The following is a 14,303-nucleotide window of genomic DNA, read 5'->3' as shown; positions in this document are numbered from 1 at the left end:
CCCGTCCTTCGCCCTCCGAGCGAGTGAGATGTTCGCGTGAGGAACGTGCGGGCGCTAATTCGGCCTCACACCGGCCTTCCTGCGTGAAGTTTATCGGAAGGGGAAACGAAAAGTTGTCTTGCTCTGCCCTCTTATGATGGTATCGCATCTCCAGCTGTTTTTTATGAGGCACATCCTGGCTGCAGCTAAGAGGCTGTCACGTTAAAACGTAAGTTATGTGTGTGGATGCTAAGGTCTAAGTGACAGGATTGACTTCAGCTGTTAAACAGGATTGACTTTAGGTACTGATGTACACGTTCCTGTACTGCCCGCTTTTTTCTTCTCCTCGTTTAATCCCCCTCTTAACAAATTATTTGAACGGTTTATGGCAATGTTTCTACACTGAAAAAAAAATGTCATGCTCCAAGTGAGGCTGAGCCAGGGGAGCCCACCCAGCAGAGCAGAGGCTGCGTTAGCTCGGGCCAGGAGCTGGGCGCACGCGGCCGGACCCCAGCTGGGACCCCCCAGGGGTTTTCACTCAGTTCTGGTGTTAGGCTGGTGCAGAGCAAGGCAGCCCCCTCTCCCTGCAGGGCACGCACAAAGTTTGATTGCAAAGAGTTGCAGACAAGCCGGGATTAGATAAATTAAATCATACGTGTTGTTCTTACAAACAAAATGCTCTAGCGTCGGCCTCGGGAGAACAAAAGGAGGCTAAAAATCTTAGCAAATGATGAAATAATGAAGAGAAACTCTGCAACTTCTGGCACGCCCCTTATTCATCATTTACGTTACACTGCATTAAACAGCATGTGCAGAACTCGTGGCCAGCGCTTACACTCCTCTGTTTCGAACTAAATAAAAAGGGTGGTCCGTGCTGCTAGCTGGTGTTCGTGTACTCACCAGAGAGCTCGCAGAAGACAGTGACGAGGTTGCAGCACTGAGCTCGCAGCCCAAGGTGGTCCATTTTTCATTGTCCTTTCACACAAGCCCAGGAATACATGCAGGCAGCCCATTGTGTAAAGACACTGGGGGCCAAAGGAAATGGTTGCAGCATGACTTCAGCCCTGGAATCTTATTATGAAAATGCCTAACTGCATTAAGCGTAATGGCGAGCCTATTCACGGGAGACACAAAGGAGTGGACATGGATGCGTGTGGCAACACTTGTGTTGCAATTGTCATTCCCACTCACCGCTTTTAACCTATCATTTCCCTGATTAACTTAGCAGCCAGGAAGTATCTTAAGTTTTGAAGCACGCTCCAGCACTTCCAGGTGTTTTCTAGGGCTCTCTCCTCAGATACGTGGAAATACTCCAGGGATGCTGGGGTGCTCGTGTCCATCTGAAATGCATGCAATCTACCTGTTGGTCTGTGCTCAACCATTACCCACCGTTCCCAAAAGGAAAAAATCCCCGTGCCACCACCGAAAACATCGCGCCGTGCTTAGAGAGCCAAAAGCTTTCTTCCCCTGTTTCCGTTTCCCTCCCTCCTTTCTATTTCTCACTTTGTTTAAAATGTTTGCCCGCGATGTACGTTACCCATCCACCGGAGTGAGCACACTCTGGGGCTTGTGGGGCCCAGGCGCTCCTCGTGAGGCTCAACGTGACCCCCGTGCGCAGGAGCTGCCTCCAGCTGCATTTCCTGATTTCCAGAAGCAGGAAGAACAGGAAAATGCATTTGCAAAAGAGATTATATTCTTAATATCGGGAGCTCCTGCTGACAGGAACAAGCTTTCCTCGCCGGTTGGAAAGCATTCAGCAGATTTCACATTCTTAAATAACGGAGCGAAGGCAGTGCCTCGAAATCCAGAACCCCTTTTGTTGAGTGACGGATGTTAAAACGTGCCAAACTGCTTCTGCTGCTGCACCCAGAAGAAACACCCGCAGACGCAACGAAGACATGCATCCAATGCAATAAAAGAGGGGGTGAGTGGAAAGCGGAGATGCTGTTGCTGGAATGGCAGTCCTCAGATATGCCTGCATGATCTTTGACACCGCTCAGGGTCAAGTTTTCAGTGCTGCCCAGAAGCCTCCCCCCTCGCCCTGCTCCAGCGTGGGGCCCTCCCATGGGACACAGCTCTGCCCCACAGTCCCCAGCCACCAAACCCTTGCACATGAACCCCATACACACGTCTGTGTCACAATGTGAAGTGTCACAACCACGTCACGGAAAGGAAACTCAAGCGTACCGAAACGTCGGGATTCCGAGAAGGTCGTCACATCTGCCAAACCAAACCCCTTTTTGCCCAGTGGTTGGGATTCTGTTTGCATGCTCCATTATTAAAAATAAATAAATAAATAAATAAATAAATAAATAAATAAAAGTTGTTATTCTTGTACAAATGCCACTGTCCTTGACTCAGGACTTTGTGCGAGGGTAAGGAAATTCAGTAACAGAAGAAAAGAGAAGAAAGTAGCGGCAGCCTGCAGCCATACAACCCTAAACCGGGCTCTCGTTACAGTTTATGAAATCAGTTTCACGGGTTCTGACCGGAAGGGGAACGAGGAGCTGCCAAGGAACTCCCAGGTATGAGAGGAAATGGCACTGACGCTCAAAACCCCAGCTACCGAGAAAGACAGATTGATAGCTCAGCGTGTGGCACTGCTCAGCAGAGGCCAATAATTAACCTGATCGCTTTAGTTGTGTTAGAGGTCAGTACATGCTGTCCTGCTTAATAAAAAGAAAAATTCTCATTGTGGCGTTCGGTTATCGTTCAGCATCTAGTCTAGCATCCTTCTTGCAGCAACCGCTGTTGCTCACTGCTCCAAATTAACACGCAGCTCGCTAGATGCATTATTTTTTTGTAATGCTGTCCACAGACACTGGAGAGCAGAAATACCTCCTAGAAACCAGCAGTTCCTAAGCACAAGATTTGATTATCTTATTTTAGCATGCGCATTATGGCCCAGATTTTGAGCTGCAGCTGTGTTGTGCCGCGGGGACTGGCTCCGGTCTAATTTGGAGCAACGGCAGATCAGGAATCGGTACAATTACTGTGCCACAATGCTGCTCCAGCCACAGCTCCATTTCCCAATTAGCCTCTGCACCAGAAAGCTCAGTGAGAAGACGATAGGAAAGTGGCTATACATGGCTTGGGGAGACTCCACGGCAGGTAGAAATACCCCGCAGGCCGAATCTGTTGAGACTACAGCTGCTTCATGCAATTAGAGAGGCATAAAGCAGTTAGCTATAGGACCAGATCGTCCACTGCAACTTACTGAGGTTATTCTGGCCCAAAGGATGCAATTAATTACTATTATTACTTGTATATTTAGGAAATCATCCTCTAAATTTAGTAAATGTAATAGGATACGAAGTGTGTTGGCCAGAAAACATGGTGAGGACCGTTGTCCTGTGTGGACGACAGAACCTCGCTGTAAACAAACTATAAACAGTTATAAGGCCACCTTTGGCCTTAGAAAAGAATGCAACAAACCCCCAAACCCAAGAATCCTGGGTACGAGACCAATTCCCACATGACCAGACCTATTTTTCTACCAGGGGGCAGTAGGAAATGAAAACAACCGCATGCCTTTCAAAAAAAAGCCTCCTCCTGTGGAGCTTTTGGACTGGTAAAAGGCGATTCTATCTATAGAAGGTTTACAAGGAACTTGAACGATACCTATGAAAGCGGTATCGGATTTTGCTGTGTTTATGGTCATTTCAGTGGGCAGCCTGTGCTTTGCAGGCAGGGTACAGAAGCATTTGTGGAAGGACAACCCCACGGGGTCGGCCTTGTTCTAACCCGAGAGGGGATTTTTATCATGAAGTACACCTGGGAATTTGAAGGGGTCCCCTTTAACTCAGAACAGGACTGTGCTACACATAAAGCATCTCCAAACCATTAGCACATGAGTAATGACACGCACGATGCCAAAAAGAGCTTCTGTCCTTTCAAGGGCAAGTTAAATTAAACAGCAGTGCAACGATTACAGGATCCTGTGGTCTTTTTTTTTCTGCTCAGGCAACATTCAATGATATCTAATATGGTCATCTTCAAAATTTTAGACACACATGGGAGAACAGAAAGAACGATGTTTTTGACCGGAGATTCTTCCTTCTCCCTTTTGTGTAGGCTGAATTTTCCTCACCTCAGAGGTAAATTCTGATGCACTGCCACATTTTTACAGGGCTATCCACAGCACGCTCCCCCCAGTTATTTTGCCAGTGGACCCCTAAGCACGAGACCGACAAATAAATCTTTTGGACGGTTCATCTGGAAGAGCAAATGCGGAAGAGAAGGCAAACTTTCTTTCTCTCCTTTTGTAAAAAATTTGGAGGACTAATTTCACAAAGCTAATGCATACCAGACAATGCAGTACAAGCCCTTCCGGGCTGTTACATGAATAAGGCCTTTCATGCGCTGCACACTGCCGCGCTTGTTCCCTGAAGTAGCGCTTTCTGGTCGCTGACCTCTCAGCTGGCACGGGCAGAGGACACTGGACCCGGTGCCATTTGTCTGGGAGCCGCAAAAAAAAAGTGGAAGCCTCCTCCCAGCTGCTCCTTTCCGCACCTCCCGCCACACGCTTGGGCTGCGTCTGACACTGGGGATGGAGCCGCAGGATATTCTGCAAACTTAAAAGCCTCGGAGCTTGACGGGCTCAGCTGGCGGGATCCCCCGAAAGGCAGCTCTAAGCGCCCCAGTTTTCTGGAACGTCTCACGCCCAGCCTGCGTGCTCCGAAACCCCCAACACGCGGAGAACTCTGTAACTTCTCACCCTGAATGAACGCTCCCGCAGTGAGTCGGGCAGCAATACACATTTTCAGAAGGCAGCCTTCTGCCCTAGCTCCTTAATGAAGGGGAAAACAATTCCTGCTGCAAGTAACTCCTGGATGTTGCAAAGGCAGGGTTAGAGATGAAGAACCGGAGCAAGGCGGAATATTTTACCGCATTAAACCAAATCATTTCTTAGACCCCCCCCCCCGACTTCAGGCGTGCACGCTGCTTCTTCTGCTGCACGTTCATCCCTGGAGGATCAAGTTTAATGAGACGAATGCAGCTAAAAGGCCCGGAGCCCTGCAAACGGTGGCACCCCAAGGAGCGACGTGGGCTCCCCCCCCCCGCTTTGCCCGCAGCCGCAGCGCCGTGCGCGGGGTGCCCTCTGCTGCTCGGGGGCCGGATCCTGACCGCGGGGCCCGGGCACCTCCAGGTGGCCGAGCAGGGTGGCTGAAAGAAGTGCTGAAAGAAATCCGCATCCCCACCGGGAGGTATGCGTGGAACTGGTTCTGTTTGATTGATTGATTGGTTGCTTTAGTTTTAAATGATGCCCTTTTCCTCTTTCCTCCACTGCCTTCCCTTAGCGGTAAAGGAGGGAAGAATCCTGCACAGGCCATCAGGTGCCCCCAGGAGTGGGCTCCTTTTCCCCTGCCCTGTACGGAGGTGTGCAGGCACATACCAACGGAGGAAGACAAGCTCCTAAGAGCAGCAAAAGCACAAAATGATGGGAGGGTCGCAGTCGGCGGCCCCCCAGTCCTGCCTGGTGCCCGCTGCAACCTGTGGGTGCAGCCCAGCTGAGGCTCCTCAGCACTGCCAGCACCACCAGCACCAGCATCACCACCACCATAACCAGCACCCTCACCTCCACCACCACCACCACCTTAACCAGCACCCTCACCTCCACCACCACCACCTTAACCAGCACCCTCACCTCCACCACCACCACCACCACCTTAACCAGCACCCTCACCTCCACCACCACCACCTTAACCAGCACCCTCACCTCCACCACCACCACCACCGTTACAGGCAGCTGCCAGACGAGGTCACTCCAGAACAAGATACAGGAGATTCTCCCCTTGTGCCTTCCCTCGCCTTTCCACTAAACGAGAGACAAATTTCTCCAGGGAGCTTCAAGTGTCTCGGCACGATAAATAAATAAATAAAGTTTCGTTCTGCCCCTCCAGAGCACAGCAGCTGGCGTTTTTTGATGGCCATTATTTCCCCAAGAGCATGACGCATAAGTGGCACTGACTACTGAGCGTGTGATCAGCACAGCACGTAACAGCATCTGACTCGGGAACTTGTAACATACAGCTCTTAGTGTTGGTTTGAGTGCTCCCAGCTTTGTCGGTTTTATTGCTGCTTTCCATCACCGCAACGATGCAAGACAACTGGACGTGCTCTGTGTTCTCGCACATCTCTACGAGCTTTGCTTCTGTACTCTGCTCTGAAGAAAGCTGCCCGGATCTGGGCACTGCTGCTGTCACATTTACCCAAATAACTTGTCCCCAGGATTTGTGGAGCCGCTAACAGTCGTCATGAAGAGCTGGGGAAAATAAGCCAAAAATTCTGCAGCTGAGCGATTGACCCTTGCGTGTTCTTTTAACTTCCTTCTTTTGAAGTTATGCCATATTGGAAACAGATAGAACCGGTGTTTGATTCCTAGTGAAAGAACGTTTTCCATACCATTAGAAATTAGGGTGTACTAGAGAAAGGAAAAAGAAACCTATCGGGGAATTTGCAAAAGTTGCAAATAGAGCACCTTAGAAGACCTGCAGTGAAAGACACGCAGCAGGAATTTCCAAATTTAAATGGTTGTCTCAGTGGGCGGTTCATATTACTATCTTCTTCATGGTTCCTCCCTTTGTTCTAAGAAATATTTTTGCTTTTCAGTAGTATGATGTTCCTGGAATTTTCTTTGTAGTGAAAATGCTTAACCTTAATGCAGAAATTATGCAGAAAGTTAAGCCTACAGCTATTCAGAAATTCAGAGCAGATATAGATTAATATTCTTCCTCCTTCTATCCCTCCTCATTCTTAACAAAGGTACAACTAGTCTGTTCAGACCTGTGATTTGAATGAGGAGTAACTCTAGATGTCTTGGTAAAAAAAAAAAAAGAGAGAGAGAGAGAGAGAGAGAGAGAGAGAGAGTCTCTCTCAGGAAAAGCCTCTCTTATTAATTTGTGTAACATGCTAATGTAGGAGATCTCAGTAACAACCAACCTTCCTACCCCTGGCAATATGCATCAATTGAGATGGAAATGCCCCTCATTATATCGTAAGATAAAATACTTTAATCTCAACAAGTCCGTGCTTCAAAGAAAGCCCCAAACACATGCATTTATCTTTAACACCAAAAGCTTCAAGCATTTTGAGAGGTACGATGGCCCACAGAGCTGCATTAACTTCAGCAGGAGCACGGGGCGGGAGTGCACAGGAGGTGTGATCACACACCAGTGTTAAAAAAATATGACCTGTGTGTGTATATTTTAAGGAGCTACACTTATTCACCAAGTCAAGAATCAGCCAGGACTTCATAAGACACTGCTGAGTTTTAAACACAAAGAGAAAGGTAGTAGACATGCAAATTGCTTTCTTGTAATTGGAGAAAAAGACTTTGCAACATGCAATTAAAAATAATTAAAAGTACTAAACTGTAAATCACTGTCTTGAAACAAGAATGCTGATATTGAAGTTGATTTCATGTAATTTGAACTCTGCTTTTGAGGAATGAAAGCATCTTGTCGATGTTTAATTCTTGTTTAATAGTGTGTTCTATAAAGCAAACTATTTTGCGGCAGGGTAAAATTCAATTTATCTTTTCAAAAGATTTTTCCTCAAGTGAAAAAATCATGATTGAGACTAATAAAAGCAAGGTAGTTGACAATGCATCGTGGTTTAACAGCTTCCTGATTACCAGTTCCTTCCTGACAATTATTTCTTCTGTGGTCTCATCCGATTAGGCAAGTCCACTTGACATTCCTCTTCCTGAAGACATGCTTTAAAACATTTAGTAACCTACACATTGCATAGATTAAGAATTTTAAATTGTGGACATTGGAAGCGTTTCCAATTCACACGTTACGCTGCAGAGCACTTGACTTGCCTGCAGGACTCCGGCTTTGCATAAACGCAAACCCACTGGCTGCTTCTTGGACACAAGGTCTCGTTTAGGTACTTGACACTTGGCTTTATGGCCAAAACGTTGATAAGGTGACTGATGAAAATCCAGTTCCAATCAATACCATCCCTGGGAGAAAATATGATAGAAGATGTAGCACGTCATCCACAAGTTTTGTAATTGGTGAGTCCGCCGAGGAACAACGCGTGCTCTCGATTTCAAGAACGATTGTGTGTGTGTGTGTGATTCTATGTTCTGACCTAAGCTTTAGAGTCTTTGCTCGTGTTAATGTTTGTATTGTTTCATTTTTTTCCCTTTAATGTTCAGTACTGAGATACCCCTTCATTCCGGCTGCCCCTAACCACCACTCTTTGCTGTTAAATGCTGCTCTTTGCACAGTGTGTAGGACAATACGCTAGGCAGGCACCATTACACCAGCGAACAAGGACTGTACATACACAGCTATACCACCCCGACTAACCGATCGTACTGAATGCAACTTCCGTCACAACAAGGAGTTCAGAACCAAAAAGGAAGTTTCACCCTTTTGTTCTCATCGCCAGTGTTTATTTTCCAGTGAAAAAGTCTGAGTCAGAAAGCCATATAAAAATTACAGAGCTGTAAAGGAGACCAAAGGTATGTCCGTCTGTTAAAGACTGAAACCGAGCCTGAAGAGCGAGGGCCCTTTTGAGAACGTGGCCTTACAGCGTTTTAAAACGGATTTGGGGTCAGTTTATGCAAGCAACAATTGTAAAATGTGTTGTTAGTAAGTTCATAAGAATGAATTCAGGGAAGGTGGAAACTATATATATATATATACAGGAAAATTAACTGTAAAAATAGTAAACAAAACTGTATTTCAGTAATACCTAAAGTACATTAAACGGTAAGAAAGTTCTCAAATATTTGATTTTAATGGTGTGTAACTTGATTTCACTTGGATGAACAACCTTAGCCGGCAGAATAGTGATTCTTATTAAACAAACTAATGATTCAGTTTCCTGGAAATCAGACAGTAAGATCCCTTTTCTTCTCTGCTAGCACCTGAAATGGAGATGAAGGTTATCTTTGTAAAGCGTAACATTTTTCCTGCAAGTTTGAAGAATGAGAATTTCTTTCAACTTCATGTTTTTAGATTATCATAATTTATGTGTAATTAAATATATATATATATATATTTGCTTTTAAAATACATACAGGATGGTTTTTCACTGGCTCAATCCTCCTGTTTCTGTCTGCATAAATACTTGGTAATTAACTGATAGCTCATCATGCTACCTATGAGATTGTGTGTATATACATACATTTATGCTAACAAGGTTTTCTTTCTTTTTAAAAGCAAAATAATTAGCTGTTTTTGTGGCATTTTTAAATACCACATTGTTTTTATAACTTGTAGTACAAAACAGGGCAGCACAAAGACATGAATTACTTTAATTTTCAAGGCTGATCCTATTTTTTGGGGAGATCATCTGACAGTGATGAAAGAACAGAGAGAAGAAAATATTATTAGTTTTCAGAACCACAGATTATCAAAGGCATGCATTCAGTACTTCATGCGTTCAGAATTTATGTATTTCAGTATTAATAAGTTTTTACTGTAATATGGGAGCTCATTAGTAACAAACAGCAGTAGAGGAGAAATACCACAGTGTACTTTTCGGCAGAAGAACAGTTATGAGTCATCGCTGTGATGAAGCTAAGGGAAAAAAAATGTGGTTCTAGAATGTATTGAGAAAGGCACTTGCTACAAGGACATGCTAGCATCGGCATCGTTCTCGTCAGGAGCTCTCTCCCAGCCCTAGGCTCTTAATTAAACATTATTTCTGCATGTCCCCAATACTACCATGAAAGATGGATTCCCAAGGGAGAGGGATGTGGCAAAATCATCCCGTTTTCATTGTATCCCCCATGTTTTCAACTACGTTTTCCTTCAAGCTTTGCTCTGAGGCCCTTGCATGAGTGTATCAGGGGAAACATACCGCCACCCAAGTTTATCATAAAGTTACCACACTGCTTTAAACAAATAAACAAATAAAATCAAACTTTGTCAACTGATACTGATATAACTAACAGACTCCTTCATCCTGGGGGAAATAAAAATTTTTTTTTTTTAAAAAAAAAAGAGATTTTCAGTTTTCCTTAAGTTCCCAATGTCCATGAGCTAAGACACCTGATGGATGCTCCTCCGCCAGATGAGACCAAGAGGTCTCTGGGGTTGGGAATGTGGGAATGGCTCCAGGTACCAGGCACCTTCCTAAAGCCCACTGCACACCACAGAGGTTTCACTTCCTGGCGGTTCTGAAGGGTACATGATGCCAACAAGTCTTCTGCCAAAGTCAGTATTAAAAAAAAAAAAAACTGTCAAGAGACTATATTTAAAATGTAAAACAAAACAAAACCCCTCCACCCTCAAATAGTATCTTGAGATAGATTATTCGGAGATTTATATTTCTATTTTTTAATGGAGATTTCTATATTTTTTATATAAATTTACTTACTTAGAAAGTACAGTCATATTTTGTTTTCCTGTAGTCTATGTTCCTTATGTTCTAACTAACAAAAAATACCAAGCAAACTGAGAAAGAACAGCAAAACAGAATTTTATTCTTCAGTACGACACTGAAAATCATCGAAACAACAAAATCATCAAATCAACATAAAGCAGCCCCTTCGAAGCAGTACTTCTTGAGGTCGTCCCTCCAGACCTGCAGCTCTTCCAGGACGTAGCAGAGAGCCCCCGCATCCAGCGCTGGCTCTGCCTGGAGGAGCACCTCGTGCAGAGCTTCGTTTTCATTTAGCCCAGGCCCGTTTTCTTTTTTTCCTTTCATTTTCCCTTTTCTCGCAACCCCCGGGACGCATAATGTCTGTTACACTCCTGTCGGAGCGTGTGTTTCCTCCCACCCTGCGGGTCCCCGGGGATGGCAAAGGGATGCGGTGAGCGCCGGTGGGGCAGGCCCGGCGCTGGGCCCTGCTGAGCACATCGGGGCAAAGCCACCCCGCGCGGTTCTCGAAGACACTTCCAGGAACCTCAAATAAGATTATCTGCGCAACTGTTTTAACGGACAGAAACTATTAATCTTCAACTAGGAGGCGATGAGGAACTCTCATTTGCTACTCTGCACTCATCAATGCAATTATTTTATTTGAATTAGCTTTACTGTAGGACGTGCACATCAAACGCACCATTTTAACATATTAATATAGGAAAAATGCCTCTTCTTTTCCAACACAAAACCAAACATGAAGTCTGTGGTCATTTTTTTTCTGGAACAGAATGCTTTTCCTCAGTGCAATGAGTTCCCAGCTTTTATGTATAATGTGGTTCTCTTTTGGTTTGTTTTGCGGCCATACATTTATTTTTGGATTCTCCCTCATTTTTGGCAGTTAAATTTGAAGCATGAGGGAAGGGTTTCCTCAATTGTTTTGGGGGGCTTTTTGTTTGTTTTTAGATGAGACACTCAAAGCAGAAAACGAAGCATACTATAAACTATAATTTTAAAGTTTAAAAAAAAGCATTCTCCAAAAGAATAAGCTATAACTCAAGCGAAAAATCTGCCAAGAGGAGTAGCACCAGAATTTTCGCTGCCGCAGGCTATGCTCTGCAGAAACAAATTTGCTGCCATCCTGCTCCAAGCAGCTGCTCTCGCTGACTTTTTTTGCTGCCATCCCGTGCATTTTGCAACCCATGGGCAGCTGCTTGCCAATCCTGCTGATGGGTGAACAGCAAATGGCGAGCGTGAGCACGTACTTACAATACTGTCTTTACTCAGGCAGCAACCCCAAGCACAACTGAGAGACTCAGAAAGCAGAAAAGAAGGAAAAAAAGAATATTCTTTTAACTTCCAAACTGATCTCATTCTTTTGGTTCGGACATCTGCAATGTTTATGATTGGTGAAACTGGTATGCACATTTTTAGTATACAGCAACTCTATTGCTGCCAAAATCAGCACACACAGTACTCCATTTACAGTTGAATGGGGCAAAATGTTCTTTTGGATAATTCACACTGCTCCGTCATACAACTCAGGGTATTTTTCACTGTTTTCCAAGCCTGCATTCCCGAATTTATGTCCATCCACTTCCCCTTTATCGCACAATACACACAAAGAAGCTCAAAAGCACACTCCCTGAAGGCTAGGCGGCGAAGGACCCTTGTGGTGGCGTGTTCTCGGCAATATGGCTTTTTGAGCTAAGTTTCACTTGGGGGAGAAGAAGACTAAGTAGCAGTCCAGGAGCGCATGGAGATGGTTTTAGACAAGCTCCTGGTTCCACCACACACCACCAAGCAGCCTCTCTGCCCTGGACCAGGGCTCAAACAGCCAGTGAAGGGAAGGTGCATGGTTTAAGTGGCCACAGACCCCGCAACAGTGGGGTCTATGTGAAATCAGGCAGAGGCACAGGAGGAAGGCGGCGAGGACTGGGGAAGCTGTCAGGTAACCCCACATCCATCACGCTTCTAGCTCAAATGCGGGCAACAGGCACGTAAGCTGCACCTGGAGCATAAGTTACCTGAAAACATGCTCTTTAAAAAAAAACAATATCTTTAAAAAAAAAAACAATAATAATCTATAGTTAGCTAGTTTTAATTGGTTATTTTTTTCCTTCGAGGTAACATAGCCCAGCTACTCTCATCCTCCCTCACGCAAGATGTTCGGAAAAACTTTGGGGCTCGTGTTTAATCTTTTTTATTATTGGGGGGTTAGGGGTCGGACTCGGAACTAAATTCTGCTTTTCACCCCAAAACACCACGTGTTTTGTGGCTAGACAAACGGACAGGACAAGCCTCTGTGAGGGGACCAGGTCGCAGCCTCCCTCATCAGTGACAAAACACGCCCGCGGTCAGCCGCCATTATGGAACAACCGTTGGGGGGGGGGAGGGGGCGGGGCATCGCTTCAAAGCCGCCCCAGCCGCGCGCGGGACTGGGCGGGCTCGCACGGAGGGGCGGAACTGCGGCAAATCTCAGCCAATCAGCGGCAGGGACGCGCGGCTCGGCCCCTGCTGCCCGGAGCCGGGGAACCCCGTGGGTGGCGGTTTCCCGCTCTCGGGGGGCCCCGCGCGGCCTCAGGCGGGGCTGAGGGAGAGTCCTAGGGGGGGAGGGGGGAGCTCGCGAGGGGGAAGCCGCTTTCGGTGTCCCTGCCCCGGAGGGAAGCGGTGATAGTGGAAATAAGGAGATAAGGGCCCACAGGGGTGGTATAAGGGGGTGGGAAGGCGATAAAAGGGGCAACAAAAGATGAGGCAGCCGCCCAGGCGGCCTCCAGCAGGGCTCGCCTTCACTGCGACAAAATGGAGGACGGCGGAGCCCCCTGGGATTCTGCTGGAGCTGGGTGAGGGCTGGTGCGCTGCCAGCCCTCAAGAAAAGCCCGTTTGCCAGCCGTGGGGAAGACCTCGCCTCAGGGAGATGGCTGCAGGGGCTGTCCCGCATTTCAGAGCAGAGGCTGAGGCAGGGAGGAAGGTGGTTTGGTGCAGGTCATGGCAAGCTGCTCGCCTCCACCAAAATGAGCCCACACCCACCCCTCGCATCGAGTTTTTCCCTATTTTGAAGGCATGCCTACACAGCACTAAGTTTCCTCTCAAGCTCCTTTGTCTCGAGTGTGCCAGAATGATGTAACTCGGGTTTAGTTTGCATAAAACCACCCCTATCCCCCCAAAGTAGGCTAAACTTCCACTGTTAAAAACAATCCTAAAGCGTCGGTTTACCCGTTTGCCCTTGATCCAGTGGGCAAATTGCTCCGTATGGAGCAAGCGCTGATGGAAAGGCAACTGCTTACCCTTCCCCACCCCCTTTAAAAAAAAAAAGAAAACACACAAAACCACCCATTTCTTGGCTAATCACTCATCTGGTAGAAGAAAAGCCTGTTTAGTTACTAGCTTTCTCAAGTGTGTCCAGAGGATTTTTGCCAAGAATGCTGGACTAATCCCAAAATAAAAACAATGCTATGTCTAGCTGTATAGGAGAAGCAGCCCCCCCCCCCCCCTTTAACATTGTTCTTGAATGAGAAGTAATTTATACACACCAAGGCAGCTACTTTGAAGGAACAGCGTTAGGCTTGCGGCTCGGGCTGCCAGACACATCAAGTCAACATTTATGAAGAGCAAAATGCAGTCTCTTGATTTTCAGTTTTGTTTCTTAAGACTCGCCAGACTTGTATAACTAAACTACACTCAAATAGTACGGATTTATAGAGTATGCAAAAGCCCTGTCAGCTCCAACGCTCATTTCTGTACTAAACTCATCTGGAAACACTAAGTGAGCCATGCAAACATCACCATGGGTTGTACATTGCGTCCTTCCTCAACCACGACAATGTTACCAAGACCTCCGATATCATTAAGCACCAGCTCTAACCCCACAACGACACACAGTTCTTGAGGCTTTTCAGTAACTGAAAAGACAACAGGAATGAAGGATTACCTCTTACTCCGTTCCTGAAGACAGACGGTATTCTCCTCTTCACAGCTGTACATACTAAAAGAAGTAA

Source organism: Anser anser (genome assembly GCF_964211835.1).
Source record: "Anser anser genome assembly, chromosome: 28".
NCBI classification, from domain to species: domain Eukaryota; kingdom Metazoa; phylum Chordata; class Aves; order Anseriformes; family Anatidae; genus Anser; species Anser anser.
Note: the sequence above shows the minus strand (reverse complement) of the source record.